The sequence below is a fragment of the Epinephelus moara genome, chromosome 21, assembly GCF_006386435.1.
Source record: "Epinephelus moara isolate mb chromosome 21, YSFRI_EMoa_1.0, whole genome shotgun sequence".
Lineage (NCBI taxonomy): Eukaryota > Metazoa > Chordata > Actinopteri > Perciformes > Serranidae > Epinephelus > Epinephelus moara.
In genome coordinates, this window is record NC_065526.1 from 17,924,136 (window position 1) to 17,952,043 (window position 27,908).

The following is a 27,908-nucleotide window of genomic DNA, read 5'->3' on the forward strand; positions in this document are numbered from 1 at the left end:
CACAGTCACCAGATCTCAGTCCAATAGAGCACCTTTGGGATGTGGTGGAACGGGAGATTCACATTATGGATGTGCAGCCGACAAATCTGCAGCAACTGTGTGATGCTATCATGTCAATATGGACCAAAATCTCTGAGGAATGTTTCCAGCACCTTGTTGAATCTGTGATACCAAGAATTAAGACAGTTCTGAAGGCAAAAGGGGTCCAACCTGGTACTAGCAAGGTGTACCTAATAAAGTGGCCAGTGGGTGTATGCTCAAAAAGTTCAAAAACTAATTAGATTCATGTCATTAATCTCCTCGAGACAATACCTGGAACTGCTCCCATCAGTTATCCATTAGAGCTTGACTTAATGGTGTGTTCATGACTGGACTGTGTATTGAAGCTTTATCTTAATGAGCTGTATTTTCCCATAATGTTAACAGTTATGAACCAAAAAATGCACCCGTATCTCCCCTAGGTCTCCATCCTCTCATAATTTCGTATTATTTTTATGGTGCATTTGCTATCCTATTAGCATTTTATCTATTTTCCACTCTTTTTTCTTATTATGCAGGGCAGCGCCTTATTTTTAGGAAGACATAAAAGCTTTCAGAGTTTACAAAGAGGCACAAATAAAATCATGTTTTGAGTGGGGATTAGGCATGTGTGTGTGTGCCTCAGGCCTGAGTGTGTGCAGGTGATTTCATCCCCGCTGCACCCTATATATAGAAACTCAACAAGCATGCTTTCTTTTTTATAAAAATGAGGGTTGATTGGGTGGAACCATTTTCCAATCATCTTCAAATAAGAAGCTGTCCAGCTGAGAGACAGATTGCGTGGTGCATCGGTCTACTGCACAAAGCTCTGACAGGTATCTTGGACGTGTTGTTCTGCGCGGAAATAATAGAATTCCAGTTTCCTTTCTGACTGCGAGCCAGTGGCCTATATTTTGGAAGGATGCTCGCGCTGAAACCAGTGAAGTTGTGCCAAAGCTGAATCCAAGCCGTGCATGTTTGCCGTGCAGCAATGTTCTTTTGTGTCTGGGTTAATTGTGGCTCGGGAGAAATTCCTGCACCTCCCCACACATGCATACATACTTACTCTGTATTTCTCCTCATACCTCTTTCGCTCTGTCTTTGTTTCTGTCTCCTTCTCCCACACACTCCCACACACACAGACCTGTTGTGTACAGACACCTCATGGTTCCTTTGCGTGTCAGTCTGGAGGTGTTGCCTTTGTTACCCTGTTTCTGAGGCCAGCAGGACGAGTCCGCGGGCATGCCAAAGAAAGCCGGTCATTTGGAGTGTCTTTGCTCTTAAAACATTCATGTGTCACTGCCTCACACACAAACACACACAAACCCCTGATGTTTGGAGGGAATCATTACACTGTCAAGCTTTATTTCCTCAGTATTTCCTTTATGAATGAAATCAGAAATTGCCAGCGAGGTTTTATTACCCCCTGTGTGTTTTCCATCAGGCAGAGCCTCAGACACATTTAGGGTCTGAGTGAAAACACTCCTCCTGAAAGCCTTTTAAGCTGAGACTACTGTCAACCCACCGTTTGATGATTATGACAGTCCGGCATTACTTGTCATTATATTAGAGAGTGGCCTTCACCGTGTGTCCATTTCCTTTCCTTGTGTGTGCTGTATCTGCGTGGGCGGGCAGATGAGGCTGGCTGGCCTGCATAGCAGAGTCAGATTTGTCTCTGCACTGGCATCCTCATAGTGCTGAACCACTGTCTGATCTTCACAATTCAACAGCGCTGTGGTTAACATGTGGTTAGGTTTAGGCACAAACAACACTTGGGTTATGTTGAGAAAAACACCATGTTTTGGCTCAAAATATCAGCTTTGGGGAGAATAATCTTGGCAGGAAAAGCAATGATGTCTTTGCAAAACAATTGCTTTTTGTAGCAGTAGCCTGATAGGAAAAGCAGTTATGTGTCAGTAAAAAAACAACCACTTTTAATGCCACTATCCTGTCAGACAAAGCAGCGATGTCTCTGCAACAAACAATCACTTTTTGTGGCACTATCTCAGCAAGGAAAGCAGTTATGTTTCGTAAAAAACGAGTTTTGGCTTAAAATACCAGCTTTGGGAGGCTTGATCCTGGCAGGAAAAGCAGAGATGTCTTTGCAACAAACAGTCACTTTTTGTGGCACTATATCGGCAGTAAAAGCAGTTATATTTCGGTAAAAAAAGAACCGCTTTTTATGCCACTATCCTGGCAGGAAAAGCAGTGATGTCTAATCAGTCTTTGTGGCACTAGCACGGCAGGAAAAGCAGTCATGTTTCAGTAAAAAACAATTACTTTTCATGCTACTATCTTGGCAGGAAAAGCAACAATGTCTTGGTAAAAAAACAACCACTTTTCATGCCACTATCCTGTCAGACAAAGCAGTGACATCTCTGCAACAATCACTTTTCATGCCACTATCCCAGCAGGAAAGGCAGCACAAAAACACTTTGCTTTTTGTGGCACTAGCACGGCAGGAAAAGCAGTCATGTTTCGGTAAAAAACAATTACTTTTCATGCTACTATCTTGGCAGGAAAAGCAACAGTGTCTTGGTAAAAAAACAATCACTTTTCATGCCACTATCCTGTCAGACAAAGCAGCGACATCTCTGCAACAATCACTTTTCATGCCACTATCCCAGCAGAAAAGGGCAGCACAAAAACACTTTGCTTTTTGTGGCACTAGCACGGCAGGAAAAGCAGTTATGTTTTGGTAAAAATACCAGTTTTGGGAGGCTTAACCCTAGCAGGAAAAGCAACAATGTCTTTGCAAAACAATCAATTTTTGTGGCACTATCACAGCAGGAAAAGCACTTGTAATTGCATTTTACCGAAACACTTTTCATGCCACTATCCTGTCAGACAAAGCAGCGACGTCTCTGCAACAATCACTTTTTGTTGCCATATCTCGGCAGGAAAAGCAGTTTCATTTCGGTTAAAAAAGAATCTCTTTTCATGCCACTATACTGGCAGGAAAAGCAGCGACGTCTCTGTATATGACGACTGCTTTTCATGCCTAGAAAGCAGCTGAAAAGACAGCAGTTGGTGGCTACAAAACACCCACGTTTGGTGCCTTTGCTCCTGGAACAACAGTGATAAGTTGCTAAAAACACCGCTGGAAAAACGGTGATGGGTCACAACAGAACAACCACGTCTGGTGCCTATAAAGCCACTGGTAACACGTAATTGGCAGCTGCTTTTTTGTGCCTAGAAAAGCTCTTGGAACACAGCAATGACTCCCTACAGCACAGGAGGATTTGTTGTTTGTTGCCCTTGAACAGTGGTCTGCAGCTTGCTAGGTGTTTTGCCTATGTGACACACCATCCACCATCCCTTCCACCCTCCAGTGATAAAGTCAGCTCACATACTAAGTCACTTAAAAACGTTAACATGATACTTATGAAATGTGTGAATGCAGTGTATTTGTGGTTTTCAGAAACCTACAATGCTAGTCTTTTCTGCTAGCGTCTGGCTGCAAGAATAGTAGTTGTTCAACTTTTACCCTGTTTAATTTGGAGACAGGCGTCTCTGCCACACTGTGCAGCTCCGGCGATATTTAATTAATGCGTTCCTATTAAAGTCACTCTCAGGGGTTGCTTCTGTATACTCTTTTTCCATTTCTACATCTGAGGAGGCTAACAGACAGAGGGACAGACAGTGTAGAGCAGTGAAGTGTAAACCTGCACAACATATGCTGCACAGGAGGAGAGTGCTGTAAGGATTTAGCGTGTACACACAGCAAATCCTCTGCAGGAATTATACAGTTAGTTTCTTGTTGACTACGAAGTGGTTGAGTTTTTTAATTAAGTTTCTGAGTGGCTGAACGGATGGTCTCGTTTTTTCTTTATTCTTCTCGTATTCACAATTTGTTATTTTGCAACACAATGCCAAGCCTGAGAGTGCGGTGACTGAATGTGTGCAGCAGACCATGGTTATGAAATATGCTGACAGGAAGAAACCTTTGCTGCAGCTCCTTATTTGTCACGCCAGTGTCGCCTCATTTCCAACCTGAGAGCTGAACCTCACAGAACAGGTGTAAATATATTAAAACACTCACAGACTCTTTATGCATCATGATCCTCCTCCATCCTCCGCCCTGTTCCTGCTAACCCCATCCCCCACCAGTCCACCCCCAGACTGCAGCCCATCACCATCCCCCATCATCCAAACTCTATTCCCCGCTGACCAGTCAGTCACTGCATGCACCCATACATTCATACATGCATAATTGCACTCATAAGTATGCATGGACACAAGTATGGACCACACGTATGTGAGCAGAAATGCATACATGCATAAACACAAATTCATGCATGCTGATGAGTGCTAAACTTTTCTGACAAATAATTGAAAAGTTGACTCCACATGAATCATAATAGAAACTATATATTGTGTACTGGTTGCGTAACATTTCTGGGTGAGGATGAGATGCAAAGCCCCCCCCCCCCTTGTCTGGAGTTGACAGCAGCAGAGGCAACAAAAGATTTCTGCCTTGAATTCTCAAAGTGAGATTTGTTCCAACTCTGACATGGAGTCGCTGTTTAATCCTCACCCTGATTATAGCGGCATATCACCCAGTTTCCATCTTCTTGCATTACCTTCAAAGTCCAGCACGTCTGCTTGACTTTCTTCTCATCCCTGAATGTGATAACGATCTATTTCATCCATGTTCATGAATATAACATCGATACCTGCAGGGCGGCATTTTCACATCGCCACGTCGAGCTCAAAGTGTTCTTTTGTTTTCCTCTGAGATGCAGAGTCAGCAACAAACTGTGTGCCTCCTCCCTTTGTGTTCTTTTTACCTAATAAATCCGCACAACTCCTTCAGAGGCAAACTCCTTTTTGAGGCTGCTGGCGCTCGTCCACACCTCCTGTAGTCAAAGTTAATTTCTTTATTCCAAAAAAGCCTTTCAATGGATGCAGCCTCCTCTGCTGCAGTTGTTGTCATTGAAGTCCTGCCAACACACAAAGTTTAGGAAATGCACAGTATCCTTCCACCCCTGCTTGATGCTTTATTCAACAGTGTTCGAACCTCACTTGCTTTTTGCACAGCTTACACCTGACACCAGTTGCGGAAAGAGTACAAACATGAGTGTAGATTCAGTGTGCAGGTATGTTTTATTTATGTTGTGGTCTGTTATTCGGATCCTCTCTACTTTCTTGCTCAGTCTGTAAATTGAACACATTATTTAAAATTAGTTTTGGCTTCCAACCATATTATTGCTTTTCTTTAGAGCTTTTTGTATGTTCCTGTGAAGAAACGGCACCGTGGCCCTTCTGAGTGCTTCATCTCTTGACAATAGTCACAATTGCTCACCGGCTTGGCTTCAGGTGTTGCATTGGATACAGCTGATCATTGAGAAACAAGTTATTCAATGGTAACTGAAAGTAAGTGGGCCTCACATTGTGAGATTTGCTTTTTGTGTTGCTTATCCTCTCCATTTGATTTTTTTTCTACCACCTTCTCTTTCTTCAAAAAAGATAAAAGGCTTTGCTGTCAGATATCTCTTCAAGACCTTTAAATGCTCACTTATAGTTATATCTTGTTACCTGCGCCTCTCTTTATTTGTTTAAACATGACAGTTAATCCCCAAATCAGAAACACTTATTTTTCCTTTTACCTGTAGTGCTGCTTATCAATCTGTCTTATCAATCTTGTTTTGGTGTGAGTTGCAGAGTGTTGGAGATATCGGCCGTAGAGATGTCTGCCTTCTCTCCAATATAATGGAACTAGATGGTACACGGCTTGTGGTGCTCAAAGCGCCAAAAAAATACATTACAAGATATTATTTTCTTTGTACTGAACTACACCTGCCAACCCTACCACCATGCAGAGGGAAAAGTCTACACATGAACGAGAGGCTTGTGCTCGTGACAACGCGAGATGTGAACATTAATGGCGTTCTCCTTGACTGAAGCAGGATTTATACTTGTGTGTCAGCTCTATGCAGAGCAGACGTTGTGAGCATTTATACTTGCGCAGTTTCTGTGTCACTGTGCAGTTACACCTCCAAAACACTGGTCGGCGTCTGGGTTTCTGTGAAGTGCTGTGAAATTTAGTTGATTTATTTTTATGTTCATGTACAAAACACACCCAAAACACACTCAAAACACACATTAAACATATATTAAACATGGCTTAATAGAGACAATTTCAAACTCAAGTACACAAATCAGCTTCACTATAACTCGCAGCATTCACACACAAAGCACTTGTCTTTATCTGGACACATTTTCCCCACAAATACAACATGCTAATGTTTTTAGCACAAGCCTATGGCATTTTACATTGTATAAATTAGCATAGCAGCTAGCAGACTTTTCCTCCACTAATATGAAGCCAGGGACAACAGCAACATTTAACAAAGGTAACGTTAAAAAATTTGGCCCGTCTTATACTAAACGCGAACAAATACAACATGCTAACGTTAATAGCACAGGCCTATGGCAGTTGACATTGTATGAATTAGCCTAGTGGCTAGTGGACTATTCCACTACCCATATGAAGCCATGATAAATCACACACAAGACATAAGATGCTAATTTGTGGAGGCTTTATTGTTTTCACAATGTATTGTTTCTTATTTTGTGAATTTAAATAAAAGCTTTGTTTCCACTGAGGGAAATGGTTTCAGCTTACAGAAACAGACAGGAGGTCTGCGTTGCTGCGACGTGTAGTTACATCTCTGGGGAGGTGCACATGAGGCTAGTGTTGATTCGATGCAGAAGTTTAAATTCCACATGAGCTGTAATGTTAGTTAGCTCAGTGGCGCTAGGTGAGCTAGCAGTGGATGCACGCTTCCTTCTGCATGGTGATACGATTGGTGGGTGTAGTTCAGTAGAAAGAAAATAGTTCCCACATGAAACTGCTCACAACAAGGTTTCTGGATTATCTTGAGTAACCAGGTCATCATTTCTGGAAAGAGACATTGGTGTTGAGTTTTTCAAATGTATTTTGTTTTTGGCACTTTGAGCACCACAAGCTGAGTGCCATTTAGTTCCATTATATTGGAGAGAAGGCTGACATCTCTACAGCTGATATCGCCAACACTCTGCAACTCACACCAAAACAATCGAGATGGAGAAATAGCACTACAGGTAAGAGGAAAAATATGTTGGGTTTTTTTTGGGGGGGTGAACTGTCCCTTTAAACATACCTATTTAGAACCAATTTGGCCCCATTACCATAGCTACCCTCTTTGTATCTCCTCTCCTCTCCTCTCCTCTCCTCTCCTCTCCTCTCCTCTCCTCTCCTCTCCTCTCCTCTCGCCAACAGAATCCAACAAAAACTAAATCCTGAGCTGCTGCAGCATTGTGCCTCTGTTCCCTTTGGCACTGAGGGGCGACTGGAGCACAAACACTTCCAGTCAGCTCTACTTTTTGAGTACTCATGGCTCTGTTGTTGTCGTTGTTGTTTGTAAGTCCTCCCCACTGTGTGGACACTTCCCGGCCAGGCTCGCTGACAGCGGTATTTCATAAAATGTGAAGTTATGTCATCTGTTTGTACACGAGGAAGCAGTTCGGCCAACTACTGAGCTCTACTTGTGAATGCGGAAGAATAACACGTGACGTTCAGCTCCGTGTCGTAGAGGTTTCAGGGAGAAGAGAGAGACCCGTCATATTGTGTTTTTGACTTATCAGTGTTGAAAACATGTCTCGGTTTGTGTGAATGTATTTTCCCCCCACAGTCTTTGCCTCCGCTTGTCAGTGCTGTGTGAAGGGATGCGTCTGACAGCATAGAAGTGAGGCGTTGTTGATGAGCTGTAAAAACAAAGAGAGTGGGTAGAAAGTGATAGAAAGTGGGGAAAGAAATCATTCTGACCTGCAGGGTGAGTCGGCAAGGATGTTTGTGTTCCTATCAAATTCTCTCCATAATCTCCACGGCTGTTGACAACTGTTACACAGCATGGAGGGGATTACGCCTTTATCTCTCCATGCAATGAGGCATGTTTTCCATTGGGTCTGTGGTCAATTTGTGTTCTGTTAACTCACTCACTTGCAGTTCACATCATCATGATAGAGCCCTAATTAGTGTAACTACTTTAATAGTCTGGATAAAGCAAACTTTTTAACGGCAAATATTGTTGAGTTCATGAAAGTCAAATTGACCTCTATCTAATTATCTGTACCTTTTAATCTTTTTTATTTAAGCAAGAAGCTCTGAAAGAGCGTGTTTATAGTGAGGGTCGTAAAGTCGAGCTGAAATTTGAATTCCTCTCACGTTTGGTGTAATTAAATATAAGCTATGATGAAACCGCAGCTATTGGACACATTTTTTGAAAGGGAATAAAATCATTATTGGATATATTTGAGGAAACCGCTTCTGAGCTTTCAACCTCCTAGATGGTGTTTTCCCTGGCAGCAGTTAACTGATGATTTAGAGTCGGCATGGGCTGGAGCACGTCACAGCCCCATGTAACCTACAAACATTGATACCAGGGGCATAAATGTAGACATTGCAGGCAGTGCAGTGCAGGTAGCGTGTTGGCCAGAGAACAGGCTCTTGTAGCTCTCACCTCAGAAATACACCCATGTCAAAGCAGAACTCGTGTTAAATAAAAAAAAGTGGGGCCAACTGCTGTATATACCATCGTAAAGGCAAACCCATCTCCATCATGGCTTCTTTTTTCTTTTCTTGTGAAAGATTCAGTAGCAAGCCATTCTACAATAAAATTATATGTTAACGTAATACTTTAAACTAGAAAAAATATTCAGTGATTTGAATAATTTCTTATTTTATTTGGTATTTTTTGTTACACAGATGATGTGCTGATGATTGTAAACTAAGAAATTTGTGTTTTGTTGATTATTTCTTTGTTGTAACAGTGCTTCTTGGCAGTGAATGTTATACCGTTGGAAATAGGGCTGCAACTAACGATTGTTTTCATTGTCGACTAATCTGTCGATTAATTCTTCGATTAGTCGACTAATCAAATGTATCAAAAAATGTTGAAAAATGTCGGTCTGTCTCTCCCAAACCCCGAAATTATGTCATCTAATGTCTTGTTTTGTGCTCACGCCAAAGGGTTTTAGTTTACCGTCATGGGAGAGTGTGTAAAGCTGCCAATATCTGAATGTAAGAAGCTGCAATAAGAATATTTTGGAGTACTTTTATAGTACTTTTCTATGAAAAATGACTCAAACCGATTAGTCGACTACTTATATAGTCACCTATTATTTTAATAGTCGATTAGTCATCGATTAGTCGACTAATCGTTGCAGCCCTAGTTGGAAAGCCTGTTTATTTCCCTTTTTAAATGGTGCTACATTTGTAAGGAACATGCATTTGTGGGATGAGCAGCAGAGCTGAGTATGTGGGTTGCGCCCATGAAAATTTGTGGTTTGTTGTTGTTTGGTGGATTGGATGATTGAAGTCTGAAGAAACAAGACATATTGGCAATTTAACAATTCATTAATTTAACAAACAGGAGCCTCCGTCGCGTGTGGAAGAACCATACACAGCCACAACAGCCTGGCACCTTCTCCATATGCTGGTCACCAGCCTGGTCACACACTGCTGTGGGATGTGTTGGTGTACAACAGAATGAACAGACAAAAACGATGATGAGTTTTATTCATTAAGGATATTTTAAGATTTTTTTCACATTCCAGGTTATACAGATTTCTTGTCAATGAATTTTGATCACAGCTTGATGAGTTAGTTGGGCAGTGTACCCTATTTCTTCAAGATGTACACAAGAAACCATGTCATTTAGCCATTTTGTACAGCAAGGAGGGGAAACTGATTTCCATTCTCACAAAATAATCCTGTTTTGCTATGACTATACAAAACATAAGAGCTCGTTGTAATGCAGGGGAAAGAGTCAAAGAGTAATAAGAACAGCCCAGTATCACAGTGAGACAGTCAAGGACTAACTGTTTGCTTTGTATGTTACTCTCTTTTAACCTAATACTTCATAGTTAGCTAAATGCTAATGTAGCATTTTCTCCAGGGCTTCCACTTCCAGTCTAAGGAGCATGGGGGGCTGATCGTGGACTGACGTGTAGGCGAATCATGTAGCAGCTCCAGCTGCAGCTATACCAGGGGTGTCAAACATACAACCCGTGGGCCAAAGGGTCCATTGTGGCCCATTAGATGACTAGACTAAGAGGTGCCAGGCTTCAGGAGCAAGTTAAACAATACCTACTTCAGGTAAAATTCTGCTTCAGAGGCTTGTCCACCCTGACCAGGATACAGTTCTCTGATATAGCAATGAGTACTTATTGTGACCATATTCCAAGATATTGAACATTGTGAAAAATATTGTCAATCAGCAGCTTTGGTTCAAAAGAATCTGGATCAGGAAATGTCTGGATAAAGCACATGTAATGACAGTGAGAAGTAGACTGACTGAATGTGGAAAAACTGAGACATACTGTTGAATCTGCACTTATTTTTCTTGAGACATCTCAGGCTGTTGATCTGTTTTGTAGAAGGATGGACGTCTACAGAATGAACTTGTAATTCTTTACACAAAAAAGGGGAATATTGGAGCTTATGGTACTGTATGTGTACTTTATTATGCAATGGTTTTATTGATGCGGCCCATCTGAGATCAAATTGGACTGTATTAGGCCCATGAACTTAAATGAGTTTGACATCCCGGATCTATACCTTCTCGCTCTAGTTGCTCTAACTTCCAGAGAAACCCAGAAAAAGCACCAAATGATGTGTCACTGAAAAACATAAAATTTCACAGTATTTTACTCACTGACAGTAAGACAGCATTTTTCTGCCTCACAACTGATTTTTATTAATTGCATGCAATTTGAGACCTAATTTATTGATATTTTTCAATAATGATTATGTGTGCAGTTAGAAAGTGTGTCACAATTTACATATTGCACATTCAAACAAGATGCACAGCGCATGTAAGTAACAAAGCAACAAAAAGCACCTTACCATTAAGCAGTAAATGTGGTGAGTAATAGTGCTCTTGTCCAATACTAATCAAGTATTAATCAGGTTTAAATCAGCTCCCAGTCTGATCGCTAGACAGTGACTAGACATTTTCTCCCTGGATGCACTTTGTGCATTTGTTGGCATCCGGTGTCTAGAACTCTCAGAGGCCGTTGCTCTGTCACAGCCTCTGTCTAGTCCCCATCCACATGTGTGTAACTGTGTTTGTTTTTGTTTGCTCGGTCGCTGGCCCTACTGGCCTACTGCCCCGCGTCTGCGTGTCTCAAAGCCGGCTTGCCCAAAGTGATCATTAAGAAGTCTGCAATTGAGCTATTATCTCAGATTAGTGCAAAGATGCTAAGAGAGAGAGGATGAGCCAGAGAGAGAGAGGGAGAGGGATTAATGTGGGGATATAAAACATCACTCAGCCTCAACCTCTTGCCCTCACTCGTCATGTATTTATGCCCCATTCCACTCGGTTTTTAGTGCTCGGCACCTAAAAGAAAGCACTCATTTGCATCATTTTAAACACAACACCACCCAGAAATCTCATTTTGAAGGAAAAAGAGCACGTTCCTCTGGAGACACTCAGCGATGTGAGCTGCCTCATGAAAAATGCTGTTTCAGTCCAGTTGAATCATTGAAAGTGTGCCACGGTATTATTAAAACAACAGCATAAACTGTAAATCTGTTCAAAACACTGGTTTTTAAACTGAATAATCCTCTATGAGGTTCAACACTGGCGTCTGGTCTTCAACTTTTATGGTTTTAAGTCAACTAAGACTTCATTGTGGTTTCATTTAAATCATGTTGTTTAAAAGCTGTCACGAACCCAAGAGGTTTCAAGTGCCAGAGTTTGTGTCACACGCCTCTTGACTAAGTGGATCACTCATATTTCCCCTTTATGTTCCTTTCTTGCATAGTCAGAGCTTTCTTGATTGTCAATTAACGCTGCAAAATGTGTTCCCTCAGCAGCACAATGGTGCTTAAAACAATATTAAATGTCAAGTAAAAAATAGAGGTTGCAGACGGCATGCATTTAATTCATTCAAATGTTCACGACACCTGACAGTTGTAAAATTGTGAAAATGAGGACAGTCTGTGTATGCATCTAGTGAAATGTTTTTTTAATGTGTTGAGAGATGAGCTAGTTTTGAAATACGGACATAGTCTTTACACAAAAGTATCACAGATAAAGTGATGCTGCTACACACGGCTTTAGCTTTTGTTAAAGTAGTGGCAATGAAATGAACCCAGGTCAGCTTAAACACTAGTAAATAACAAGTAAAAAATAAAAGTTGTGAGAAAGCCCTCACACGGCCCTGGCTACTTCCTGAACCTTCAATAATTGAAGAGTGGATAGATATTGTAAATGATATTTATGTCATGACAAAGATGAGCTTTTCTCTTCATCTTTAGAAACACGTGTTCATTAAATTCTGGGCCAAGTGGGCGAAATACATAAGACCCTTCCAGCCTGATTTTGTGGCGGCACCAACACATTCTCACTCCAACCTCGTCACATATTGACGTTTTGGTCATGGACTTTCCACGTCCACATCCAACGTGAAAGGTACCCTGGGTGTGTTGGTTGTTGATGTTCCGGGACACTGTGTCAAGTTCTGCCTGTTACATGCATTGTCTTCTTTCAAGATACACTTCTGTTTTCACAGGAAATTTCTTTTTTTTATACAGTCTCTTTCAAAATAAATGTGCTACCTTGGTACAACACCCTGAATTGACTTTTTTTTCCTTCAACAACAAACACACGGTTAGGTTTAGGCAATAAAAGCACGTGGTTAGGTTTTGGAAAAAAAGAACAGGGTTTGGCTTTAGAATCTTACGGGATGCGACCACCGCTCTCTCGGGTGAAAGTTCTCGCGTGAAAGTTGGTGTTTGTGTACTTGAACGTCCAGTCAAGGCACCTGTTATGGCTCAAAAATAGTTACAAAAAAGTTGTGCTGATGTTCAACATTACCTGGGCATCCTTGCAATGTCAAAATATAATCAAAAAATAAACTAACGTTGACCCACGCAAGACTCAAACCTTGGTCTCCTGGGTGAAAGTCCTATGCTTTATTCTTTCATTTCATTCAGGAGAGACAGGAGAATGAAGTAAAGATTATATTTAATAGAGAATATGAGTGTTAAGAGTACTTTGTGCTGATTAAGATTTAACAGAAGTCTTCGGTGCTTGGACACCAGAGGGAGAAATTTTGTGATTGAGGGACATCTGAGCGGCAAGAAGATAAATCCCTCCACATGGAGTCCAGACACTGGTGGTGGCGGTGGCTGCTGACTCTGAGGCTGCGGATGAGGCTGATGAATCTGTAAAGACTAGGTGGTGATGGGGAGGTGGAGGGTGCACATGACTGCAGCAGAAAAGACCTACGGTGGAGGTGGAGTGGACATCACATTTGAACATGCTGTCTGATCACAACATTTTACAACCATAAATTAATTGTCAATAAAATGTTACATGGATTTGCTTTTTTCATTGTGATAATTCGAGGGTCTGAATTGACCATTAGTGGACGCGGAAACAAAGTCACCATCTGGATGTATGTCTGTCTGCATCTAGTATTTTTTTAACCAGTTGAGAGCTGAGGTAGTTTCAATATCCCACCTTTCAGTTTACACAAATGTGTCTCAGATGAAGTGATGCTGCTACACATGGCTGTAGTTTTTGTAACAGTTAGTCAGTGGCGGCAGTGAAATGAACCCAGGTTGGCTCGAAAATCGATAACACACATGCTGGATGTTTGAGAGAAGCTGCCTGCGCTGTGAACCAAGGCCTCGAGGCCACAGGCATCCAGGCACACAGCGCCTTTCATCTAGAATCACTGTCAAAAAAAAAAAAACAGACCCACAAGGGAGGATGTTGGCACACATTGCAAGAACTGTAGCCCTTTGCAACTTGTGATTCATTTTTGTGAAAAATGTCACTTCATGTGACTCAACAGGCATGCTTGTGAATCTTTGCTGACAGCTCCAGGGATGTCGGGATTGGCTGAGTGTTGCTGCGAGTCTCACTTTATTTTGATTTATCTGTTTGTGGATGAGTACACACACTCATCACAGACCTACAGAGGACATTATGCCACTCTGAAGTCGAGCCAGGGTAACAGAGAGCGTCAGCAGCGCGCGTGGTAGTGAATTGGAATGATGAGCAAATGGCTGTGACACAGCACCCACAGCCCTCAGTCTCTTTCTTTTTATTGATGATTCAGTATAGCCGGATGAATTATGGCTGTCACCTCCACTCATTTGAGTAGTAACAATCGCCTCCTCTTGCACAGCTACACAGACTGACTCATTGCGTCGCCACCATCACAATGTTAAAGCTTTGCATGCAGGCCGTCACAACCTTGAAATCTTTCCACCTGCCTACATGTCTCTGCCATCAACGCACCCATCAGAGCCATTATGCCTGGCTAGACATGAACTGTGGCTAATGTGCTCCTTATAAACGACCATGGAGGCGTAAAGACAAACAGACTAAATAATGGTCATCTACTGTAGACGCAGTTACAGTTAGTGCTTGGCTGGATTGAATAATTCTATATAATCAGTCTTCAATATAAACTTCATCTTTAGTGCTACAAGTGCGAGGGGGCGGCGGTAGTTCAGTCCATAGTGACTTGGCTTGGGAACTGGAGGTATCCCAGTTATGGTGGGATACAGTTATTATTGTGAAAGGAAAGTTTGAATTTTACCAAAACCTGTCATGGGACTAAAACATTTTTGACTCAGCAGGATAAACAGTTGTGTGCTGACAGACACTGGCAGTCTAACTGGAGTGATCACCCTGATGCTGCCCACTCCTGTGTGAACGTGAAGAAACATTGGAAAGATCAATAGACGTATATGTTCAACTGTCATTCTGCATTTTGTTCATTAGCTCTGCTGGTTGTTTTGGTCCATCGGCTAAATGTGGGGGCAAAAAAATCTTCTGAAGGTTTTTAGTCACTGTAGGAGAAAAGCCGAATTAGCGTCTCTTCCTTGTCAGGCAATGATTTGTGATTCATTTTTCTGAAAACATCCCGCATTTATGAGGTAAACCTTAAAGTTAAATGGGGATTAAATTGTGTCAAACATTGCATTACCTGAATAATGATAGCAAATAAGAATCAGCCGTAGACTAATTTACGTAGCTGTAAATTGAAGTGTGAGAAGCTTTGAATCCAACAATCAAATCATGTCTCCGCGAAACCAGCCTCCAATTAGTGAAGGAACGTTTTTACATGGGCTCATCAAATGTGTCAAATGCATCAAATGTCTAGACTATAGACTAACCATCCCTCACACTCCGCTCTGTGTAGATCTGTACAAAGAAAAATGTGACACTTTATGTCTGAATGAATATAATGTAACAGACTGACACAATTTAATAGCTGTGTGTAGAGCGCAGAGCAGAGCCGAAGAGCAGCCTTTTCACATTCTTCTGCAGGCCTATTTTACATCAAAGTGTCATTTTTTTTTAGCAAGACACTTTCATTCTTCTAAAGTTTGTGTTTTAAAACAGCAGCCAGCCACCATTAGTCTTCTTTCTTTTATTTGAAATATTCAGTCATGTATTAATGCACATATTGCATGAAATGGGTTGTGCATGAACCAAAGGGAATGATATTATCAGACTTTTTTAAAGGTTTGAAAACTTGCCCAGTTTTGTCACAGTTTCAGATACAAAGAAAATGACAAATCTTACAAATGCTGTCGCTAGAACTTGATTTCAAGTTAAAAATTAAATGTCTTTTTCCATAATTTTTAACTTCAACAGGGCTCGACAGTACAGTTTCCAGGTTCTCATTGCCTGTCATTTTGAGAATTTAGCAACCAGTTCTTGGCCTTTAGTTACCATCAGTGGCAACTACTTTTAAACGTGTAAAAAAACAGGGACAGCTGAGGGATTAGAGGAGCAGCTGCTGCAGAGGCAAGTGAAAACAAACCTTTAGAGTCAGCGCTGGACAGTGGGGTGCGCAGTTTTCATGGAAACACAGCCGGTTTTATCTAAAATAGATTGGAAAATTGATGGACAACACGAAGATGAGAGTGAAAGTGTGAAAGGTTAAGTTTCACATTTACTGCCCCTGGCGTTCTGCTGCTTTGTCTGTGCCCAGAGTGCCTTCTGCACTCCCACAGTGCAGTGCTCTAAATAACATCAACACAACAGTAATTACATTCCAACATTGCAATTAGTGGCCCAACTCCTAACAAAGAAAACCATATGTGCTGGCAAATGCAAATATGATAGCTATCACATATGGCCATCACGGTAGCAAAGCAAATTAAGTTGTTTTACTGTGGGGTGAAAAGATTCAGATGAAGTGAGTTAATTTGTGAAGTTTCAGGAGACAAAGTATGCTCTTACCTTTGAACTTGACAGAAATTATACTGCAAAGCAAGTACAACATACACCTTGATATGACACATCGAGTTCAGTGCTCAACTGATCGCGCTTAAGATTCAAATTCTGTATAGTATCAAATAAAACATGAACTACAAAGAATGTTGTTGAGTTACTATAGTAATGCTTTTATTCTTTTATGTGAGATTTTCATTATTAAGCTGAAGCTGAACGCCTCTTTCTAACTATGGTGGATGGAGTGTGAAAAACTGTTTTTTTTCCCTTTATATGCCTGTGTGTCCCTTTGGATCATTCTGTGTCCCCTATCTCAGTGTGATGGTTTTTGCAGGTCCGAACACTGCACAGGCGGAGCTCTCTATGAGTTCTATTTTTCCTCAGTAGCAGTTTGTGACTCGCATGGCGGATAATTGATCTGTTGATCCATTTGCAGCTTATCAGATCAGATTGGTGGATGAGAGGAGCAGCTGCTGTGAGTGAATGCAAACTTTTAAACCTAGAAAAAAGAGTGGTTAAAGGTGCTTTCAGACCCAGAGTTGTCTTGCTTTGGTCTGAACCAGGGACTAATTATGTTACAAAGTTGCATAATTGCCTGGAGTTGGTTCGTGTTCTCACGGCAGCATTTACAAGCAGACCAGATAAAATGCCTTGTGTGAGAAAGCTGCGCTTGATTGGTCAGAATTTCCATGTGGGAAAAATCCAGGAAGTAAAGCAAACGTTGAAGAAGAGTACACTTGCAAGATAAATGTGACACTTTCTAATGTCACAATGGAGGGACAACTACGCAGGTTGATTTTAGCGCTGCTCATCGTGGACTATATTGCTGTCATTGTTCATTTTAGTCAAACCATACAGTTTGAAAACGAGGCGCGGCTCCAACTAGAAAACAATGTTTTGATGCATTGGATGTGCTGAATGTGCATATTAAGGCAGTACAGGAGGAGGTGCACATTAATAATCCTCCAGGACTGTAACATGCTCATGTTTAACCCAAACAATGTGTCATGTGACTGCAGTTGGTTCAGATCCAGGTCGGAACACGTTCTCACCACAAACGAACCGCACCAGAGTTCGTTTGTAACCACACCGAGACCACCTCTTCAAGAAGGTCTCGGTCCGGTTGTTTTGGTGCACACCTGAGTGTGATTGCTGTGTTCACACCTGCCCAAAAGAATCACACTTAGGGGGCAAACGAAGTTGAGTTCATTGAACCGAACTAAACAGGGCAGGTGTGAAAGCCCCCTAAGTATCACTTTCATTGGTCCTGAATTTCCGCCGCTGCTTCTCAGAGTACGCTCTGCTCTCCGACAGTGTGGTGCTATAGTAACCAAATGGTAGATATACATTCCAGTAGTGCTTCTAATGGTCCAGCTCCAAAAATAGAAAATGTATTTGTGGCGGCAGATGTTTTAATCATGGCGGGCTGCCACAAATAAATAAATGTGTGGGAAACCCTGCTGTTTGCTGATGCATGGAGCAGGTTAGGACGTCTTCATAGGGAAATACTGAAATCTGATGGTCACTTGCATGTGTCCAGTTAGGAAGAGGTGTGTCTGCATAGTATCTTACTCAAAATATAAAGCGACTGAAAATGGTAACAGTTTTCTCAGTTTTGGCAACCAAAAGCGGACGCCTGGTTGCCAGCCTGGTAACCATTTCTGAAAGTTAGCAATGAGCCCTGTTTAATCACAGTGTAATATGGAGCTTTTTATAGATTCCAGCTGTCCCTTCAAGGGAAAAGCAGATCTCATATCAGTAAAAGGTCAGCCATGACTGTTTTAATTTAGAAAGCTTATATTTAAATCATAGGCTATATAAGAATTTAATGCTTATTCAAGATTCACCCTGACCGTGTGCGTTAACACCAAAGTTGTAGCTCAGTACTTCGGCAGAAGTTTGCTTGAAAGTGGTGGAAATCTGCTGCTGATAGAAAACAGAGTAGTGAGAAATGTTAGCTGACAGATGGTTTCTCAGAGTTGTGCCTGACCTCATGTGCTTTCGGGAGGCATATTGTGATCAAAGCTCAGCAGCTAAGCTCTGCCTAGAGATAGATATGTTTTAAATGCATAGCCATCGGCCACTTGCATGAGCACACACAAATATGTATGCACACAGGCACGCACAGTCGCATACAGGCCTGACATTGAAAGATACTCATGGAATAGCATGATGTACACTCATACACAACAAGGGTGTTGGGTGTGTTATTGGTTTGCGCGCACCTATCCTGCACAGACAATGATGTAATCTCTTGTGACACGGATCGCCAGAGAAAGAAGAACAAGAGCGATGGAGGGTGGAGAAAAATAAAAGTAGAGGAAGAGGAGGAGGTAGAGGCGAGCCGGAGGGGTGTTGTTGTGGAGCGGGGTGGGAGCGGGGATGAGGAGTGCTGCAGTGTCATTGATTTTAGAGTGGTTGTTTTGCAGTGTTATTGTTGTGATGCAGATCAGATAAGGAGTAGTGGATAAGACAGACAGCTCATTAAAAAATCACCCGTAGTCTCTCCTTCAGAAAGGTCAAAGTTGAGGGTGTGCTTTCTGTCTTACGCTGCACAATCTGGATGTGATCATGTATGTCGTGAATAGAAAGAGAGTAACTAAGGAGAATCAGGGAAAACAGCCACCGCAGCAAACTAAAGTAAACAAGACAGCAGTACAGATGAAACCTTTACTCGAGCCCGAGTACAAAATTGAAACCAATGGTGCTCGTTTGGTTTGAATGAAGACAAGCAGGGCATCTTTATGGGAGGCTCCAACTCGCTGCAGAACATCTGCTCTTTCTGTCACACAGACAGACTGCTGGGAACACCTGGCATACGTGCAGCGTCCCTGCTCTACTTACAATGCTGTTTGAAGTACATTTTCTGTATTTAACCAACAGTCAGAATGGTAGCAGGTCGTCCTCTATAAACTACATTTGTAAATTCAGTCTTCACAAAAAAAGACATAATTTGGAACTTAAAAAAGATATTATTTGTTGCAGGAGTATTGCACTAGATTGCATTATTTGCAGGTGCAACAACATCTCTTTACAAAACAATTGTTTTTGGTGCCACTATTCCAGCAGAATAGCAGCAATGTTGCAATAAAAACAACCGCTTCTTGTAGCACTCTCAAAAACTCAGCAATGTCTCGGGAAAAAACAACTGCTTTTCATGCCACTATCCCAGCAGGAAAAGCAACAATGTCTCCAGTAAAAAATGACCACTTTTTGTGTCACTATCTCAGCAGAAAAGCAGTGATGTCTTGGTAAAAAAACAACAATTCAAAGCAACAATGTCTCTTTACAAAACAACTGTTTTTGTGCAACTATTACAGCAGAATAGCAGCAGTGTCGCAATAAAAACAACCGCTTTTTGTGGCACTCTCCAAGCATAAAAATTCTGCAATGTCTCAGTAAACAGCAACCACTTTTTGTGCTACTACCTTGGAAGTGAAAGCAGCAATGTCTCGGTAAAAAACAACTTCTTTTTGTACCACTATCGCGGCAGAAAAGCAGCAATGTCTCGGTAAAAAAATGACCACATTTTGTGCCAATATCTTGGCAGAAAAACAGTGATGTATGGGTAGAAAAATGACTGCTTTTCATACCACTTTCCCAGCAGAACAGCAGAAATGTCTCAGTAAAAAACAACTGCTTTTCTTACCAATATCCCAGCCGGAAAAGCAGTGATGTTTCACTAAAATATGACTACTTTTTGTGTTACTATCCTCGAAGTGAAAGCAGCGGTGTCTAGGTTAAAAGCAACTTCTTTTCGTCCCACTATCCCAGCATTTAAAGCACTGTCTCTTTACAAAACAACCATTTTTTGTGCGACTATTCCAGCAGAATAGCAGTAATGTCTCAATAAAAACAAGCGCAAAAACTTGGTGATGTCTCGCTAAAAACAACTGCTATTTGTTCTACTATCCCAGATTGCTACATTTGCTGACATTTGGTGCCTAAAATACCACTGGAAACAGAGCACTGATTCTCTAAATTACAGCCAGTTTTATTGTTTGTTGGTCTCAAACAGTGGTCTGCAGTATCTGCAGCTTGGTAGGCGTCTTGCCTAGGTGTGTAAAGGTAACATATTTGTGGTTTGTATAAATGTACAGTGCCAACATTTTCTTCTGGACTGGACTATGTATCTACGTGTTCCACCTCCTCCAGTACCAAGCCAGCTGATACTGCAAAATCACTATGTCACTGTAGCTTTTCACTTGTATTGACCTGCAAAGATCTGTTACTGCTTATGTCCACACAGCAGAAACCTCACTCCTGCATACAGTACAGTACCACGGCCTACTTTGAATCTCACATGTATTACTACTGGGTAGAAATAGCTGCAAAAATGCCCTAGAAATAAAAGCTTCATTAAATTGCCTCATGCAACAGGAAGCTGCGATTGCAACTGAAAGCTGCAACTTAATTCACACTGAGCACTGTAAAAAATGTCATGATCTCGACTTTAATTTGCAAGCTTGCATTCGTTTGATGCCAAGGGCTTGTGTGAATGGCTTTGTAAATGCAGAAACTGCGCCAGCAAATTCGAGTGCTGGAAATGACTTTTAAATGAGAATGAAATCTGGTAATGTTAAACTGCCAAATCTCACTTTCCTGTAATTTTTAGAGTCAGTGCCTGTGAAGAGGATCGCTTGATCAATCTACCCAGCAATGCATTAAATCAGTTTTGTGTTTTGTGACATTTTGGTGTCCAGGAATGTGGACCAATGCTGCTGTAAAAATCCCTCAGCCCATTAAGGCGCAAGCAGGATTTTATGAAAACAGCTAATGAATCACTTCACTTCTCTCCTATTAGTTTAAATGAGGCCAACCAAAATGCTACATCTCCGATGTGTAACAAATGTACCGTGCTTTTAATGGAGACATCTGAGCTTTACATGCATGAGAGAAACCCCAGTAAAGAGCGCAGTTGCCGTGTCACCTTCAGCATTTTCACAAAGACACTCACTTGGAGTTGCGGGGTATTTGTTCATACTGATACGGTATGCAGCGCACGCAGACGCGGATAGTCTTGCATTGCAAAAAGGAAGAGATAGATCTGTGTGTTTTGACATTAATGTGCTTTGCTTGGACGTGACTATTAATAATTTACATGGAGTATTTACAACTCTGAGTCAGTTGTCTGTGCTCGGCAGCGAACATCCAGACCTCACATCCCCTCCTGACCCTCAGGGCTTCAAGGTGCATTCACAATCCACTGATAAAGTATTAATCTAAGGCATTACTCCAGCTTATGTGATGTGCCCACCCTGTACAGTGGCTGCATTGTGCTTCTTTGCTAACAGCTCTGGTGGTGAGAGAGAAGCCTTTAGTCACGGTCTGAGTAATCTGTTTCTATGGTGGGTGGCTGCTGGACTATTTAATTGGACAGCGGGCCTTTGGTAGGCCCACACTAGAGGATATCGGCCCTCACAGGGTCCATCAATAAGCTGTCTGCGACTTTGCTCCTCCTGTCTGACTCCAGTATGCTGTTTGTGGGAGAGAAGAAAAACAACAATAAAAAAAAACAGATGAAGCACGAAGCTTGAAACACAAAGAAACAGAAAGTCTACTCACACACGTGCAGAAGTGGGTGAATGTGAGTGTGAGTGTGTGTTGTATCCGCGTGTAACTGTCGGGTTGTGTTCAAAGGCAAGCAGCAGTTTGGGACTAAAATCTGACTCCGTCTTAATTACGTTGCCTTGTTGCTAGGGGCAGGCTTTCTAGAACAAGAAATTTGACCTCAGGCAGTATTACAGTTATGCTAATTCTCGTCTGCAGTGGGAAATGTAAAATCCCGCTCCCAGCGCCTTGTCACAGCAATTTGAATGCCGTAGTCTTCGGGCCAGTTAGGGTCTTTCTGGAAATTCGGTCGGCAGCTGGCATTGTGTCTCGTGTTATTGGAGTCAGGTCTTCACAAGAAAAGGAGAGAGAAGGAGAGAAGGGAGAGTTGTGGCTCATTCTCTTTGCAGGGTAAAAGGCTAATCTCCAAATTCCCATTAAAGTCCCTTGGTTTGTAGACAGACACTTTAATCCACTGTGGCACACATTTCCATACACAGGAGTGACTCTGCTGTGGGCTCTTCTAATGCGTTTGGCTGCCTGTGACTTAGAATGGCGAGGAACCTTTCTGGCATTTGTTCTTAAATCCAAACCTACTGTAAACTCAAGATGTGCAATGGAAGACCAGTCAAAAGTAATGAGAGGAGACATCAACCCCCTCTGAAGGCTTTCAACGAATGTTTTATTTTTCTGTGTTGTGCTCAGAAACAGAAATGTAATTACATACTCTGGGTTGCCCCAAAGTACTTTCATAGATTAATTTGTATGTCTAGGATCAGCAGTCTGAAGGCGGAGAAATCACTAAGACCCAAATATCCATGGAAAATAACTTATTTAAAAACCAGATGCAATTTCTTTTACTCTTAGCCATATATGGATGTGAGACTGCAATCTTGGTTGCATCTGTCTCGGTCTTCCAGCACTGTGCCATCGATTTGTGCTTCCCCTCCCTTATCTTGAACCTAACCCTACTTGACCCCAACAAGATAATCTCCTCGACGCCTGTCCTTAGCTTAACCTTAGACCAAACCCCAACTGGGGTGGGCAGTGCTACTGAAAACACACCGTGTTTGAAGGGGAAACAGGCTTTGATATACGATCTGATACATGTAAATCAGGGTCTAGAGGATGGTGGTAATGCAACTGAAGGTGTTTAGTCACAGATAGATAACACCTGAAGAAGTAAAGTAATTTAGATGAACAAAAAGAGTTTAGATAGCTCGCCAGCAACTATCCAGAAATGAACACACACCATAGATATATGACAGAAGTAGATACAGCACTGAAGGCGGGACTGTTCATTCGTCCAGTAAGGTCATTATTCTGCAAAATTTCATCGGTCGCTTTGTCACAAAAAAAGAAGTGAACTCAATAAGAAACTGTGCCTTGTCATATTCTATCAGAACCTATATGACTGGACCCTGTGGGAATTTAAATTGAAAGGACAGACACAGGAAGTGGCCACGCTCAGCAGTCAGACAGGAGTCACGTTACAAACCAATCACAGCTGACAGATATCTTTCACTTCTTCTGTAAATATTCAGTCTGATAAATACGGAAACGTTGCTCATGTTAGTGCAGGGCTACCCAGAGCTTTACATCTGTCCCACAGACAATAGGCCTACACACTTATAAACAGCGCCTGGAAGAAGATCAGCTCTGCATTCAGGATTTCAGGTAAATAGGCTATATGGTGCTTGTTAAGGTTACTTAGGCGAAACCTAAGGGGCGGCAGTAGCTCAGTCCATAGGGACTTGGGTTGGGAACTGGAGGGTCGCCTGTTCGAGTCCCCTTCTGGACCAAAATATGGAGCGTGGACTGGCTGGAGAGGTGCCAGTTCACCTCCTGGGCACTGCTGAGGTGCCCTTGAGCAAGGCACCGAACCCCCCAACCGCTTGGGGCGCCTCACCAAGGGCAGCCCCCTCACTCTGACATCTCTCCACTTTGTGCATGTATAGGTCCTGTTTGAGCATGTGTGTGTCTTTTGGACCTGTGTGTAATTGACAAGCAAGAGTGAAAACATTGAATTTCTCCTCAGGGGGATTAATAAAGTAAATAAACTTAAACTTAAACTTAACTTAAACTTAAACCTGCCGCTGCACTCTTGAAAGCTGGTGCAAAAAAGGCACAGGAGTAGCACCCAGTGCCTGACCTCGCACTTTCCAGGTGGTCTAAGATTCGGCATGTGTACAGTCCCCAATTTCCAGGGCTGGTACCTGCGGTTATTCCACAGGCTAGTTAATAACATGTCGGGCAGGAAATCCAAAGTGTGGGATCACATTGAGAAGGTGAAGGACGAACCCAAGGTGATATGTAAACTCATCTTCATTGGTCGACTACAAACATGACGTATCATCTGAAACATGGAAGTAGCTACATGCCCATTAGCCACTTAGCACAATCATTACTGCTTTGCTGACAGCGTCATTAACAGGCAGCTCGCTCAGTGTGTGACGTGCACTTGTAGATAAAATATAGGCCTATATTAATGAAGGTTCATTAGTACGGTTTTATATTTCTCTGTAATGTAGCACAGTGTTAACAATGTTACTGATACTATTCTTTCTCACTCAAATCATTGTGTTGCCCCGCCCAAAATATATTATTTAATAATTATATTAATATCGTAAACATGCGGACGACTAGTCGACTAATGGCCCTAAATGACGACTATTGGTGGACTAGGAAAATTCTTCGTCAGGGGCAGCCTTAGTTTATTTGAAGCCAAAAACGTTCAACTGCGTGTATAAAATTACCTGGCTGATCGGCACTGCTTTGGCACTGTGTGGCCCACAGAGCAGGTGCACTAAAGACTTCTGCTGGCTGAACTGCTTACTTCTGGCTTAGTGCTCAGCCAACTTGAATGGGGATGAATTTATTACATAGGTGTCTTCTCAAGACTTTACAAATGTTATCAGGCCGAATGGATCAAATTCTGATAGTGAAACGAAGCATTTTGCAAAGGTTGTGATGCACAAAAAATGTACCCACTGATTTACAGACGTCTCTTTTGCCATGTAAGTCTGAAAAAAAGTATTTTGGGCCACATAGCAACACATGACGGAAGTAATTCCTCTGTTTGGCCACTTTGAAAAATGTCCTCAAAGCCCGGTGCACTTTCTGGGGGCTTGTGGAATACCGTGCTGCCACTCTGCAGCAATGCTTCCCATTTTTCCCAGTGGTCATGTGTGGTATTGCAGCAAAGAAATCCCCTGCAGCCCAAGTGTTTTCCCCATAGAAGACATGTCTGAAAACTGTTGAAAGGACACTTTGAGCTGCAAACAAGGTCAATTATGACTCTTTCTATTACAAATTTTTGATCCATGGAGGTTTATATGTTTGAAAATCTTCCCTCAGGCCGAGAAAAGTGATTTAAAAATTGGTGGTTGCATCACAAAGTGAATTCTGGTGGCTGGCAGCTTAAAGATAATACTCTGGCAGGGAAAGTGTTAAAATGCTGAGCCATACAGCCTCACAGAGCAGCTAGCATGGCTGTATATATTATATTTATCAGCTTTCCACTTTGAACGAGACACATGAAGTGTTTAAGTTTTAATGGGGCTCCCATCACAAATTCATCTTAAAGTGAAAGACCCACCGGCTCATTCATTGTGGCAGACTTTATGGATTGTGTCAGTCCTGTCTCAATGGTGAGTGATGGCATTTGGTCCTGCAGTCATAATTACTTTTGACAGATGGATAATAATTGTTAAGACGAGTGTCTCCTGTGTGCAGCTACATTGAAACCGAGAGGAGATTGTCCAAGTGAAGGGGGGAAATCACTTTGGGATTCTCCTCATTAATTTCTATTCATCTGATCGCTTGGCAGCGCCGACACTCATTTCTGAGTCATGCTTGTTCTCAAAGTGCTGTAAAAGAGGGTTAAAGGCTGTTGTGTCTTTTTCTTACTAATTCTGTAAGGTTGGATAAGCGCGAATAGAGAGATTAATGTGTGTGCACATGTAAAAGTACAGTTTGCGTGTGCGCTGGAGCGTAGGCACACTTCAGATGGTATTGTTAACCCAGGATGTCTTGAAGTCAAGATGTTTTGTAGTCAGTCTTTCAATGTGTATGCTCATATGAATGCTTTTGTGCACTTAATTAATCAGTGAACTTACACTGTGTGAACACTGTGTTGTACTGTAAACTCACAGCGCTGATATCCTCCCCTGAGATCTTCTATGAGGCTTTAGAAGTTCTCTGCCTCTAATCTGTGAACTAGCATGTCAGATTTTAAAGCTAGATGTGTCTTTGTAGTGGGTGCTTTTATTCCAGATTTCTTTTGTAAGTTTAAAAGTAATGCTGAAATGCACAGGCTGCAACAGCCTAGATGTTAAAGATGTGGTCTTTAGAGATTGCAGATTGGAGCTCTACTTTGCGGAAAGTTAAACACACTTCCTTTCTCTTCCCAAATATCTTTGAGTATCTGCCTTAAGCAAGCTTCTGAACCCCCAGCTGCGCCACTGGAGCTTCTTAATAGCTGATACAGAGGAGACAGTGCTTTCGCTGAACAGCTGTAGGTTTAAGGTGGTTAGAACTGTCTGCATGTGAAGCAAGGCATTGCTGAGATGTGTGTGCTGTCAAGCCTCCCTGAATCATTAAAGGTTAAAAACCAGAAGTCTGATCAATACGTCTCTGGGGAAAAGGTCTGGCCGACTGCTGTGGTTGTGATGAGAAATACAAGATCTCAGGACTCAATAAACACACAGCTCAACACAAAGCAGGAGGATGCAACCCTTTTCAGAGTGTGAAAGCTGTGTTGGCAGGGATCTCGGTTTGAACTCCAGACCGCAGACTGTGGTGCTTCAGGCCGGGCAGGAGGAGCAATTGGCTGCTGGGTTGATTTGGAGTCATTTCCACTGGAGCGTGCAGGAGAGGTTCTGGAGGGAAGAGCAGCAGAGAAGGTGTCAGCTGTTTGACTGAGAGACCCGTCCTTAAACTAAGTGTCTCCTTGTTTTCTACACCACTTTATCTCCAGGAATGGTGGGGCAGGTGACAGACAGCACCAACCACAAAGGGTGGGGGAAAGAAATCGATAGAGCATAGTATTGCAATATTTTTGTGTGGCAATATCGTATTTTTTTTATTTTATAAATTGTTAATATTAAAAATACAAATTAAAGGCCCAAACATCAAAGGCCCAAGGATGCAATATTATTATGATATTTAAGTCACCGTATGATAATGACTTCCGTTTTATTCTGTGTTAAATTTCATTGTATTTATTTACATGACAGTAAAAAGGAATTTAATTGAACTGAATTGATATTCCTGCGATGCTGAGTATTGCGACATATATTGTGATTTTTTTTTTTCCAACTGCAAATTATTTCCCCAAAGGAAAACATTGTCAACATTTGTTTTATCTAATAAGATAAAGCTTTTCAGTCTGTTTATCTCACTTTTATTAGTTTCATTTGCAATATTTATATCGTACGTAATAAAAAAATTGATACATAGCATCTGTTTATCGATACAATATTGCCATGCAAAATATTGTAAAACTAAGCTGTATTATTTTTTTGTGCTGCTGCTCAATGATTAGCATGAGTGCTATATTGAAATCTCCCCATACTCAATGAACTCTCTGTCTCCACTTAAGCAGCCAGAATCAGGGACTAGCAAGGACTATAAATTGAACGCTCTCAGACAAGGGTGCTCGGATCAATTGGTCACAGATCGTTATTGGCTGATATTCATTCTAAATAGTTTGAAGGACAACCAGAAGAGCCGATCAGATGATGCAAAACGCCCGACACAATTCCTCCATAGCTTCATTGGTCGGGTGTTTCTGGCCGGCTGTGGCTCAAGGCAAGGGAAAGGCAGCTTTATTTGTATAGCACGTTTCATACACAAGGGCAATTCAGAGTGCTTTACAGAAATAAAATATAAAACATAATAACAGATACAGAAAAGAGTAAAGAGAAAAAAAGATATAAAAGGTAAAATTAATTACTTATTGATTTACAATTTTAAAAAGCCACCATGAAAAAATGGCAAACACAAGAGGCTCAGAGGTAGAGAGGGTCATCCACCTATTGAAAGACCGGCAGTTCATTAAGGCTCCTCCAGCCCGCATGTCAAAGCATC

At 41.8% G+C, this 27,908-nt stretch overlaps 1 protein-coding gene across 3 annotated transcripts in view; it reads left to right on the forward strand.

Annotated features, from left to right (window-relative positions):
- The window catches only part of LOC126383007 (low-density lipoprotein receptor-related protein 8-like), a 161,213-nt gene that overhangs the window by 1,669 nt on the left and 131,636 nt on the right, over window positions 1–27,908 (forward strand). The window lies entirely within an intron of this gene.